The following is a 13,561-nucleotide window of genomic DNA, read 5'->3' as shown; positions in this document are numbered from 1 at the left end:
GGTCGCGTCGCACGCCCTACTCTCTTTTTTTTTTTGCAATTGTGCAATTATGCAGTATGCAATGCTAATGAATAATATTCAGGTTCAATTGAAAAAGAATAAAAATAAATAACATGAAATAAAATTGAAAAAGAAATGACCATACCATGGTGGGTTGTCTCCCACCTAGCACTTTTAGTTAAAGTCCTTAAGTTGGACATATAGCGAGCTTCCTGTTATGGCGGCTTATGCTTAAACTCATCTAGAAATTTCCACCAATGCTTGGAATGCCAACGGCCTCCGGGGTCCCAAACTAGGCATGTAAAGCTTCTGAGCAGCTTCAAACAGATTCTCAGGCTCCTGGGGTGACGAATGTCAGAATAGATTCTAAGATCCCAAATTTTGCTTTTAAATCTGCCTCTGTCTTGATCTATATTTTTCCATCTGGGCGGTTTAAAAATTAGATTCTCACCAAGATGACCAAACGTTTTCCGAGATCCATTCGATTGATCATGATGCCAATCCATGCACTTCGAGTTGAAGCGTGGAACCTTATTGAACCTTGTGCACCAGCTCTAAGTACAAGCCATTTCCCTCTTACTCTTAAAGCCGCAGAGAGTTCTAAGCTGGCCATCTATTTCAAGCAAACCATATTCAAGTGGAAAAGTAAAGATAAAGGTTAAGGATTGTACCCACTTGAAGCTTGTATTAGGTGGTAATGGCCTTGGGATAGGTGCTTCTAGTGGTTCTGTAAGCTTTACTCCCTTGTAATCTTCTGTGAATTCCTCCACTTCTTTGCAAACTTCTTCACATGCATCTGTGTCCTGATCAAAGTCTTCAATGTCTTCCTCATCACTTAAGTCATAAGCTGGAGGTTGAGAGAAATCTACCTCCGCATCTTCTTCGTATTCACTTGGGGAAGATTCTTCGATCTCAAAGAATTCACTCACGGGTGCAAGTTCATTACTAGGAGAACTTGACTTGAGATTATCATCATCAAGGAAACTTGCTTCTTGGATTATTCCGTCTAGTTCTTCATAAAAGATTTGCCTTGGGGGTTGTGCACTATCCTCCTTGGCATCAATTGTAACGTCCTTGACAGAATTCTCTACAACTCTGGATTCCCACGGAAGTTTAGCGTCTCCTAAGTCTTCAACTAACTCTTCTTCTTCTATAATGACAGCTTCCTCTACTTGTTCCAGTACGAAGTCATGCTCTGTCTTGTCCACTGGAGTTTTTAGTATCTCCTTCATGCTACGCTCTTCATTAGATTGTCCACATGGGGCTGTGGGAGGTCCTTGAATGTTCGAACGTCTAGAAGATAATTGACTTATTGCTTGCTCCAGTTGATGAAGGGTTGTTTGAAGTTGATCTACTGTTTCCTTGAGGCAAACCTGTGATTCTGGAGGCGATAGATTTGGACGTGGTACATAGGAAAGTGATGGTGTTTGGGAGTAATTGAATTGGAATCGGGGTAAATAAGGATCATATGATGGTGAATGGTGAAAAGGAGCTTGTGAGTGTGGTGGTTCGAAGTTATGTTGAGAGGATGGTCTATAAGCACAGGGTGGGGCTTGTTGGTAACTACAAGGTTGTTCACCATGTCTATCAGCTTGGTATGCATTGTAGAATGGTCTTTGTCCATGATATCTTAGAGGGTGCTGTTGCCTAAAGGGTTGATCAGATCCTCTTGGCTCCACCCATCTTTGATTTCTCTGAACTTGATGCATATTCTTGTTATAGCCTTCACTCCTTTCAATAATATTAGAACCAAACTCAAAGCGAGAGGGGTGAGAATTCATAGTAGCTAATAAAAATAAAAGAAGAAAATGAGAACAAATAAACAAGTAAAAGAGAAATATTTAAAATAACCAATAATAAGGAACACGATTGCAGTTTCCCGGCAACGGCGCCATTTTGACGTTAAGATTTTTGAGACGGAAGATTGATGGTTTAGAAGTTATATGATGATCGGATAATTTATACGCCTTTTGGCATTGTTTTTAGTATGTTTTTAGTAGGATCTAGTTACTTTTAGGGATGTTTTTATTAGCTTTTATGTTAAATTCACATTTCTGGACTTTACTATGAGTTTGTGTGTTTTTCTGTGATTTCAGGTATTTTCTAGCTGAAATTGAGGGACTTGAGCAAAAATCAGATTTAGAGGTTGAATAAGGACTACTGATGCTGTTGGATTCTGACCTCCCTGCACTCAAAGTGAATTTTCTGGAGCTACAAAACTTAAAATGGCGCGCTTCTAATTGCGTTGGAAAGTTGACATCCAGGGCTTTCCATCAATATATAATAGTCCATACTTTAGCCGAGTTTAGACGATTCAAAAGGGCGTTGAACGCCAGTTCTACGCTGCTGTCTAGAGTTAAACGCCAGAAACACGTCACGAACCAGAGTTGAACGCCAAAAACACGTTATAACTTGGCGTTCAACTCCAGAAAGAGCCTCTGCATGTGTAAGATTCAAGCTCAGCCCAAGCACACACCAAGTGGGCCCCGGAAGTGGATTTATGCATCAATTACTTACTTCTGTAAACCCTAGTAACTAGTTTAGTATAAATAGGACTTTTTACTATTGTATTTACATCTTTGATCACTTTTGGAACATCTTATGATTTTTAGTTCATCTTTGGATCATATTGATCACGTTTTGGGGGCTGGCCATTCGGCCATGCTTGGACCTTTCACTTATGTATTTTCAACAGTAGAGTTTCTACACTCCATAGATTAAGGTGTGGAGCTCTGCTGTTCCTCATGAATTAATGCAAAGTACTACTGTTTTTCTATTCAATTCAACTTATTTCGCTTTTCAGATATTCATTCGCACTTAAACATGAATGTGATGAACGTGACAATCATCATCATTCCCCCACGAACGCGTGCCTGACAACCACTTCCGTTCCACCTTAGATTGGATGATTATCTCTTGGATCTCTTAATCAGGATCTTCGTGGTGTAAGCTAGATTGATGGCGGCATTCATGAGAATCCGGAAAGTCTAAACCTTGTCTGTGGTATTCCGAGTAGGATTCAGGGATTGAATGACTGTGACGAACTTCAAACTCGCGAGTGCTGGGCGTAGTGACAGACGCAAAAGGAGGGTGAATCCTATTCCAGTATGATCGAGAACCTCAGATGATTAGCCGTACTGTGACAGAGCATTTGGACCATTTTCACAAGAGGATAGGATGCAGCCATTGACCACGCTGATGCCTCCAGATGATTAGCCATGCAGTGACAGCGCATCGGACCATTTTCACAGAGAGGATGAAAAGTAGCCATTGACAATGGTGATGTCCTTACATAAAGCCAGCCATGGAAAGGAGTAGGACTGATTGGATGAAGACAGCAGGAAAGCAGAAGTTCAGAGGAACGAACGCATCTCCATACACTTATCTGAAATTCTCACCAATGATATACATAAGTATTTCTATCTTTATTCTCTGTTTATTTATTATTTATTTTCGAAAACTCCATAATCAATTATTATCCGCCTGACTGAGATTTACAAGATGACCATAGCTTGCTTCATACCAACAATCTCCGTGGGATCGACCCTTACTCACGTAAGGTTTTATTACTTGGACGACCCAGTGCACTTGCTGGTTAGTTGTATCGAAGTTGTGAATGAAAAATGATTTATTAAGACGTGCGTATAGAGTTTTTGGCGCCGTTGCCTGAGATCACAATTTCGTGCACCAAGTTTTTGGCGCCGTTGCCGGGGATTGTTCGAGTTTGGACAACTGACGGTTCATCCTGTTACTCAGATTAGGTAATTTTCTTCTTATTTTGTTTTCAAAAAGTTTTCAAAAAAATCTTTCAAAAAAAAATTTTTTTCCTTTGTTTTCGAAAAAAAATTAAATAATTTCAAAAATTTATATTTTTCTTCAGAAATTTTAAGAATGAATTCTAGTGTTTCATGAAGTATGTTGAAGCCTGACTGGCTGTAAAGCCATGTCTAAATTCATTTGGACTGGGGCTTCCAACCCAACATTATCAAGAGCAAGCTAGTTGTTGCTAATCCACCTGCTGCTGTTCCAGATCCAAAAGATTTACATGCTAAAGCTTGACTGGCTATTAAGCCATGTCTAACCCTCAGATTCGAGCTTTAGAATAAGAGCGCAAGATTCTTGGAATTCATATTAAAAATTTTGGAATCCTTATTTTTCTTTTTCACACTAATTTTTGAAAAATATAAAATAAAAATACAAAAAAATCACAAAATCATAAAAAATCAAAAATATTTTGTGTTTCTTGTTTGAGTCTTGAGTCAATTTCAAGTTTGGTGTCAATTGCATGTTCATCTTGCATTTTTTGAAAAAAAATCATGCATTCATGGTGCTCTTCATGATCTTCAAGTTGTTTTTGGTAAATCTTCTTGTTTGATCTTGATGTTTTCTTGTTTTGTGCCTTTTCTTGTTTTTCATGTGCATTTTTGCATTCATAGTGTCTGAACATGAAAGATTTCTAAGTTTGGTGTCTTGCATATTTTCTTTGCATATAAAAATTTTCAAAAATATGTTCTTGATGTTCATCATGATCTTCAAAGTGTTCTTGGTGTTCATCTTGACATTCATAGCATTCTTGCATGTATTCGTTGTTTTGATCCAAAATTTTCATGTATTGAGTCTTTTTCATGTTTTTCTCTTTCATCATTAAAAAAATTCAAAAATAAAAAAATATATCTTTCCTTTTTTCTCTCATAAATTTCAAAAATTTGGATTGACTTTTTCAAAAATTTTTAAAATTCAATTGTTTCTAATGAGTCAAATCAAATTTTCAATTTAAAAATCTTATCTTTTTCAAAATCTTTTTCAAAAATTAAATCTTTTTCATTTTTCTTAGTTATTTTCGAAAATTTTAAAATATTTTTCAAAAATATTTTTCTTATCTTTATCACATAATTTTCGAAAATAACATAATCAATTAATGTTTTGATTCAAAAATTTCAAGTTTGTTACTTACTTGTTAAGAAAGATTCAAACTTTAAGTTCTAGAATCATATTTTGTAATTTCTTGTGAATCAAGTCATTAATTATGATTTTAAAAATCAAATCTTTTTCAAAACTAATTTCAATCATATCTTTTCAAAAATATCTTTTTATCTTATCTTTTTCAAAATCATATCTTTTTCAAAAATTTGATTTTAAAATATATTTTCTAACTTCTTATCTTCTTATCATTTCAAAATTGATTTTCAAAATTGTTTCAACTAACTAACTAACTTTTTGTTTGTTTCTTATCTTTTTCAAAACAACCTAACTAACTCTCTCTAATTTTCGAAAATCTCTTCCCTCTTTTTCAAAAATTCTTTTTAATTAACTAATTGTTTCAATTTTTAATTTTAATTTGATTTCATTCCTAATTTTCGAAAATCACTAACTCTTTTTCAAAAATTATTTTCGAAAACTTCCCCCTCTCATCTTCTTCTATTTATTTATTTATTTACTAATATCTCTTCCTCACTCACCAAAAATCCGAACCCCCTCTCTCTCTCTGAGTTCATATTTTCTCTTCTTCTTTTCTTCTACTTTTCTTTTCTTCCACTCACCTAAAGGGAACCTCTATACCTGGATAAAAAGGATCCCTATTATTATTATTTTTCTATTCCCTCTTTTTCATATGAGCAGGAGCAAGGACAAGAATATTTTTGTTGAAGCAGATCCAGAACCTGAAAGGACTCTGAAGAGGAAACTAAGAGAAGCTAAATTACAACAATCCAGCAAGCACCTTTCAGAAATTTTCGAACAAGAAGAGGAGATGGCAGCCGAAAATAATAATAATGCAAGAAGGGTGCTTGGTGACTTTACTGCACCTAATTCTAATTTACATGGAAGAAGCATCTCCATCCCCACCATTGGAGCAAACAATTTTGAGTTGAAACCTCAATTAGTTTCTCTGATGCAGCAGAACTGCAAGTTCCATGGACTTCCATCTGAAGATCCTTTTCAGTTCTTAACTGAATTCTTGCAGATCTGTGATACTGTTAAGACTAATGGAGTAGATCCTGAAGTCTACAGGCTTATGCTTTTCCCGTTTGCTGTAAGAGACAGAGCTAGAGTGTGGTTGGACTCTCAACCCAAAGATAGCCTGAACTCTTGGGATAAGCTGGTCAAGGCTTTCTTAGCCAAATTCTTTCCTCCTCAAAAGCTGAGTAAGCTTAGAGTGGATGTTCAAACTTTCAGACAGAAAGAAGGTGAATCCCTCTATAAAGCTTGGGAGAGATACAAGGAACTGACCAAAAAGTGTCCTTCTGACATGCTTTCAGAATGGACCATCCTGGATATATTCTATGATGGTCTGTCTGAATTAGCTAAGATGTCATTGGATACTTCTACAGGTGGATCCATTCACCTAAAGAAAACGCCTGTAGGAGCTCAAGAACTCATTGACATGGTTGCTAATAACCAGTTCATGTACACTTCTGAGAGGAATCCTGTGAGTAATGGGACGCCTCAGAAGAAGGGAGTTCTTGAAATTGATACTCTCAATGCCATATTGGCTCAGAATAAAATATTGACTCAGCAAGTCAATATGATTTCTCAGAGTCTGAATGGAATGCAAGCTGCGTCCAATAGTATTCAAGAGGCATCTTCTGAAGAAGAAGCTTATGATCCTGAAAACCCTGCAATAGCAGAGGTAAATTACATGGGTGAACCATATGGAAACACCTATAATCCCTCATGGAGAAATCACCCAAATCTCTCATGGAAGGATCAAAAGCCTCAACAAGGCTTTAATAATGGTTGAAGAAACAGGTTTAGCAATAGCAAGCCTTTCCCATCATCCACTCAGCAACAGACAGAGAATTCTGAGCAGAATCCATCTAGCTTAGCAAATTTAGTCTCTGATCTATCTAAGGCCACTGTGAGTTTCATGAATGAAACAAGACCCTCCATTAGAAATTTGGAAGCACAGGTAGGCCAGCTGAGAAAAAGGATCACTAAAATCCCTCCTAGTACTCTCCCAAGTAATACAGAAGAAAATCCAAAAGGAGAGTACAAGGCCATTGATATAACCATCATGGCTGAATCCAAGGAAGAAGGGGAGGACGTGAATCCCAAGGAGGAAGACCTCCTAGGACGTCCAGTGATCAATAAGGAGTTTCCCTCTAAGGAACCAAAGGAATCTGAGACTCATCTAGAGACCATAGAGATTCCATTGAACCTCCTTATGCCATTCATGAGCTCTGATGAGTATTCCTCTTCTGAAGAGAATGAGGATGTTACCGAAGAGCAAGTTGCCAAGTTCCTTGGTACAATCATGAAGCTGAATGCAAATTTATTTGGTAATGAGACTTGGGGGGATGAACCTCCTCTGTTCACCAATGAACTAAATGCATTGGATCAACTGAGATTGCCTCAGAAGAAACAGGATCCTGGAAAGTTCCTGATACCTTGTACTATAGGCACCATGACCTTTGAGAAGGCTCTATGTGACCTGATGTCAGGAATAAACCTCATGCCACTCTCTATAATGGAGAAACTGGGAATCTTTGAGGTACAAGCTGCTAAAATCTCATTAGAGATGGCAGACAATTCCACAAAACAGGCTTATAGACAAGTAGAGGACATATTAGTAAAGGTTGAAGGCCTTTACATCCCTGCTGATTTCATAATCCTAGATACTGGGAAGGATGAGGATGAATCCATCATCCTTGGAAGACCCTTCCTAGCCACAGCAAGAGCTGTGATTGATGTTGACAGAGGTGAATTAGTCCTTCAATTGAATGAGGACTCCCTTGAGTTTAAAACTCAAGGACATCCTTCTGTAAACATGGAAAAGAGGCACAGTAAGCTTCTCTCAAAACAGAGTCAACCAGAGCCCCCACAGTCAAACTCTAAGTTTGGTGTTGGGAGGCCACAACCAAACTCTAAGTTTGGTGTTGAACTCCCATATCCAAACTCTAAGTTTGGTGTTGCGGAGTCTCAACAATGCTCTGAACATCTGTGAGGCTCCATGAGAGCCCACTGTCAAGCTATTGACATTAAAGAAGCGCTTGTTGGGAGGCAACCCAATTTTTATTTATCTAATTTTAATTTATTTTTATTTTTATTTCATGTTTTATTAGGTTCATGATCATGTGGAGTCACAAAAACAACTGAAAAAATTGAAGAAAAATCAAAAACAGCAGAAGAAAAATTACACCCTGGAGGAAGGACTTACTGGCGTTTAAACGCCAGTAAGGAGCATCTGTCTAGCGTTCAACACCAGAACAGAGCATGTTTCTAGCGTTGAACGCCAGAAACAAGCAGCATCCTGGTGTTCAGACGCCAGAAATGCACAGTGAAGAAGAGCTGGCGCTGAACGCCAGAAACAAGCATTTGGGCGCTGAGCGCCCAGAACAAGCATCAATTCGGCGTTTAAACGCTAGAATTGCATGCAAAGGCATTTTACATGCCTAAGTGGTGCAGGGATGCAATTCCTTGACACCTCAGGATCTGTGGACCCCACAGGATCATCTCAGCATCTGTGGACCCCACAGGATCCCCACCTACCACCACTCACTCTCTTCCCTCTTCTCAATGTTCATCCTCTCTTCCCAATAAACATTTTTCCCCAAAACTCTTCACCAATCACCTCAATCTCTCTTTCCTATCACCACTTCACCACTCACATCCATCCACTCTTCCCCATAAACCTACCTCATAAACCCCACCTACCTTCAAAATTCAAAATCAATTTCCCACCCAAAACCCACCCTTATGGCCGAACCTTAAACCCCCTTCCTTCCCTATATAAAGCCCTCCACTCTTCTTCATTTTCACACAACACAACCCTCTCTTCTCTTTCTTGGCCGAATACACCTCTCCCTCCTCTCCTCCATATTTTCTTCTTCTTCTTCATCTATTCTTTCTTCTCTTGCTCGAGGGCGAGCAATATTCTAAGTTTGGTGTGGTAAAAGCATAAGTTTTTTATTTTTCCATTACCATTGATGGCACCTAAGACCGGAGAATCCTCTAGAAAAAGGAAAGGGAAGAGAGATTGCTTCTACCTCCGAGTCATGGGAGATGGAAAGATTCATCTCCAAAGCTCAAGAGAAATGAGTATCCAGAAATCTGACATGAAATCCAAAGAAGAGGTTGGGAAGTTCTAACAAACCCCATCCAACAAGTCGGCATCCTAATGGTTCAAGAGTTCTATGCCAATGCATGGATCACTAGGAACCATGATCAAAGTAAGAACCCGAACCCAAAGAATTATCTCACCATGGTTCGGGGGAAATACTTAGATTTTAGTCCGGAAAATGTGAGGTTGGCGTTTGACTTGCCTATGATGCAAGGAGATGCACGCCCCTACACTAGAAGGGTCAACTTTGATCAAAGGTTGAACCAAGTCCTCATGGACATATGTGTGGAAGGAGCTCAATGGAAGATTCACTCAAAAGGCAAACCGGTTCAACTTAGAAGACTGGACCTTAAGCCTGTGGCTAGAGGATGGTTGGAGTTCATCCAACGCTCCATCATCCCCACTAGCAACCGATCTGAAGTTACTGTGGATCGGGCCATCATGATTCATAGCATCATGACTGCTGGAGCTTTCATAGAAGGAGACATCCCCATTGAGGAAGAGAAGCCCATCACTAAGAAAAGGATGGAGCAAACAAGAGAGCCCACTCATGGAGCTCAAGAAACACGTGAGGAAGCTCATCATCAAGAAATCTCTGAGATACCTCAAGGGATGCACTTTCCTCCACAAAACTATTGGGAGCAAATCAACACCTCCCTACGAGAATTAAGTTCCAACATGGGACAATTAAGGGTGGAACATCAAGAGCACTCCATCATTCTTCATGAGATTAGAGAAGATCAAAAAGCAATGAGGGAGGAGCAACAAAGACAAGGAAGAGACATAGAAGAGCTCAAGGACATCATTGGTTCCTTAAGAAGGAAACGCCACCATCACTAAGGTGGATTCATTCCTTGTTCTTACATTCTCTGTTTTTCATTTTCTTTATGTTAAGTGCTTATCCATGTTTGTGTCTTATTACATGATCATTAGTATTTAGTAACTTTGTCTTAAAGTTATGAATGTCCTATGAATCCATCACCTCTCTTAAATGAAAACTGTTTTAATTCAAAAGAACAAGAAGTACATGAGTTTCGAATTTATCCTTGAACTTAGTTTAATTATATTGATGTGGTGACAATGCTTCTTATTTTCTGAATGAATGCCTGAACAGTGCATATGTCTTTTGAAGTTGTTGTTCATGAATGTCAAATATGTTGGCTCTTGAAAGAATGATGACAAGGAGACATGTTATTTGATAATCTGAAAAATCATAAAAATGATTCTTGAAGCAAGAAAAAGCAGTGAATACAAAAGCAAGAGCAAAAAAAAAAAAAGCCAATAACCCTTAAAACCAAAAGGCAAGGGTAAATAAAAAGGATCCCAAGGCTTTGAGCATCAGTGGATAGGAGGGCCTAAAGGAATAAAATCCTGGCCTAAGCGGCTAAACCAAGCTGTCCCAACCATGTGCTTGTGGCGTGAAGGTGTCAAGTGAAAACTTGAGACTGAGCGGTTAAAGTCAAGGTCCAAAGCAAAATAAGAGTGTTCTTAAGAACCCTGGACACCTCTAATTGGGGACTTTAGCAAAGCTAAGTCACAATCTGAAAAGGTTCACCCAATTATGTGTCTGTGGCATTTATGTATCCGGTGGTAATACTGGAAAACAAAGTGCTTAGGGCCACGGCCAAGACTCATAAAGTAGCTGTGTTCAAGAATCAACATACTGAACTAGGAGAATCAATAACACTATCTGAACTCTGAGTTCCTATAGATGCCAATCATTCTGAACCTCAATGGATAAAGTGAGATGCCAAAACTATTCAAGAGGCAAAAAGCTACAAGTCCCGCTCATCTGATTGGAGCTATGTTTCATTGATAGTTTGGAATTTATAGTATATTCTCTTCTTTTTATCCTATTTGATTTTCAGTTGCTTGGGGACAAGCAACAATTTAAGTTTGGTGTTGTGATGAGCAGATAATTTATACGCTTTTTGGCATTGTTTTTTGTATGTTTTTAGTAGGATCTAGTTACTTTTAGGGATGTTTTTATTATTTTTTATGTTAAATTCACATTTCTGGACTTTACTATGAGTTTGTGTGTTTTTCTGTGATTTCAGGTATTTTCTGGCTGAAATTGAGGGACTTGAGCAAAAATCAGATTCAAAGGTTGAAGAAGGACTGCTGATGCTGTTGGATTCTGACCTCCCTGCACTCAAAGTAGATTTTCTGGAGCTACAGAACTCAAAATGACGCGCTCCCAATTGCGTTGGAAATTAGACATCCAGGGCTTTCCAGAAATATATAATAGTCCATACTTTGGCCGAGTTTAGATGACGCAAAAGGGCGTTGAATGCCAGTTCTACGCTGCTGTCTGGAGTTAAACGCCAGAAACACGTCACGAACCAGAGTTGAACGCCAAAAACACGTTACAACTTGGCGTTCAACTCCAGAAAGAGCCTCTCCACGTGTAACATTTAAGCTCAGCCCAAGCACACACCAAGTGGGCCCCGGAAGTGGATTTATGCATCAATTACTTACTTCTGTAAACCCTAGTAACTAGTTTAGGATAAATAGGACTTTTTACTATTGTATTTACATCTTTGATCACTTTTGGAACATCTTATGATTTTTAGTTCATCTTTGGATCATATTGATCACGTTTTTGGGGCTGGCCATTCGGCCATGCCTGGACCTTTCACTTATGTATTTTCAACGGTAGAGTTTCTACACTCCATAAATTAAGGTATGGAGCTCTGCTGTTCCTCATGAATTAATGCAAAGTACTCATATTTTTCTATTCAATTCAACTTATTCCACTTCTAAAATATTCATTCGCACTTCAACATGAATGTGATGAACGTGACAATCATCATCATTCCCTCACGAACGCGTGCCTGACAACCACTTCCGTTCCACCTTAGATTGGATGATTATCTCTTGGATCTCCTAATCAGGATCTTCGTGGTGTAAGCTAGATTGATGGCGGCATTCATGAAAATCCTGAAAGTCTAAACTTTGTCTGTGGTATTCCGAGTAGGATTCAGGGATTGAATGACTGTGACGAACTTCAAACTCGCGAGTGCTGGGCATAGTGACAGACACAAAAGGAGGGTGAATCCTATTCCAGTATGATCGAGAACCTCAGATGATTAGCCGTGCTATGACAGAGCATTTGGACCATTTTCACAAGAGGATAGGATGCAGCCATTGACCACGGTGATGCCTCCAGATGATTAGCCATGCAGTGACAGCGCATCGGACCATTTTCACAGAGAGGATGAAAAGTAGCCATTGACAATGGTGATGTCCTTACATAAAGCTAGCCATGGAAAGGAGTAGGACTGATTGGATGAAGACAGCAGGAAAGCAGAAGTTCAGAGGAACGAACGCATCTCCATACACTTATCTGAAATTCTCACCAATGATATACATAAGTATTTCTATCTTTATTCTCTGTTTATTTAATATTTATTTTCGAAAACTCCATAATCAATTATTATCCGCCTGACTGAGATTTACAAGATGACCATAGCTTGCTTCATACCAACAATCTCCGTGGGATCGACCCTTACTCACGTAAGGTTTTATTACTTGGACGACCCAGTGCACTTGCTGGTTAGTTGTATCGAAGTTGTGAATGAAAAATGATTTATTAAGACGTACGTACAGAGTTTTTGGCGCCGTTGCCTGAGATCACAATTTCGTGCACCATTATAGTAAACTCTCATTGCAAGTATAGTTAATAAACCAAGCAATCAACCTTTCTTACTAACGTTTTGGTTGTCACATGTAACAACCCCTTTAAGATTAATAACCGAAATATTCAAACCTCAGGTCGTCTTCTCAAGGAACTGCAGGGAAGTATGTTCTTATTATTGGTTATGAAGATTGTAAATTGGGGTTTTGAAAGTAAGGAGAGATAGTGAATTTAAATTGCAATTAAATTAAATAAATGACTGTAAAATAAACTTTTGGTAAGGTATGAGAAATTGGAAATCCTATCCTAGTTATCCTTATCAATGGTGATGAGAATTGAGTCTTAATCCCACTTAGTTAGCCTTTACTAAAGCAAAGGAAGATCAAGTGGATTAATTAGTCTGATCTTCAGGTTCTAGTCAATTCCTAAGAAAGGACTGGAATTATTGAAGTTCAATTCAATTAGCAAAGATAAAAATTATCGATCACGTTGAGTTTGATAACTCCTGAGTTACTGATTTCTTAACCAAGACCAAAAGGGGAAAAAGTAAATCTGCTGGAATAAAAATGTCTTCAGATTGGAAATAACAATAATGTAAATAAAAGAAAGCTATCACAAACTGAAATACCTCAAATAACATTAATCAAAAGAATTATCTGTAACATAGAAAAATTCATAAATTAAATTGAGAGAATAATTAAAAGGAATATTGAACCTGATGAAAAGAGATAATCCTGAAAGCAAAAAAAATCCTAATTCTAAATCCTAAAAGAGAGAGGAGAGAACCTCTCTCTAAAAACTACATCTAAATCATCAAAAGTAACTAATTGGAGACTCTCCTTTGAATGGATGCATTCCCCCACTTC

The 13,561-nt window shown here is 38.2% G+C and overlaps 1 non-coding gene across 1 annotated transcript; it reads right to left on the bottom strand.

The window, feature by feature from the left end:
* Nucleotides 1-6,145: 6,145 nt before the first annotated feature.
* Nucleotides 6,146-6,253, bottom strand: LOC148579788 (small nucleolar RNA R71). Its single transcript, XR_015899634.1, has one exon. It is a non-coding gene; the product is annotated as a small nucleolar RNA R71 (small nucleolar RNA).
* Nucleotides 6,254-13,561: the final 7,308 nt, after the last annotated feature.

The sequence above is a fragment of the Arachis ipaensis genome, chromosome B10, assembly GCF_059453495.1.
Source record: "Arachis ipaensis isolate K30076 ecotype BB chromosome B10, ASM5945349v1, whole genome shotgun sequence".
NCBI classification, from domain to species: domain Eukaryota; kingdom Viridiplantae; phylum Streptophyta; class Magnoliopsida; order Fabales; family Fabaceae; genus Arachis; species Arachis ipaensis.
This window is presented reverse-complemented; position numbering and strand designations above follow the sequence as displayed.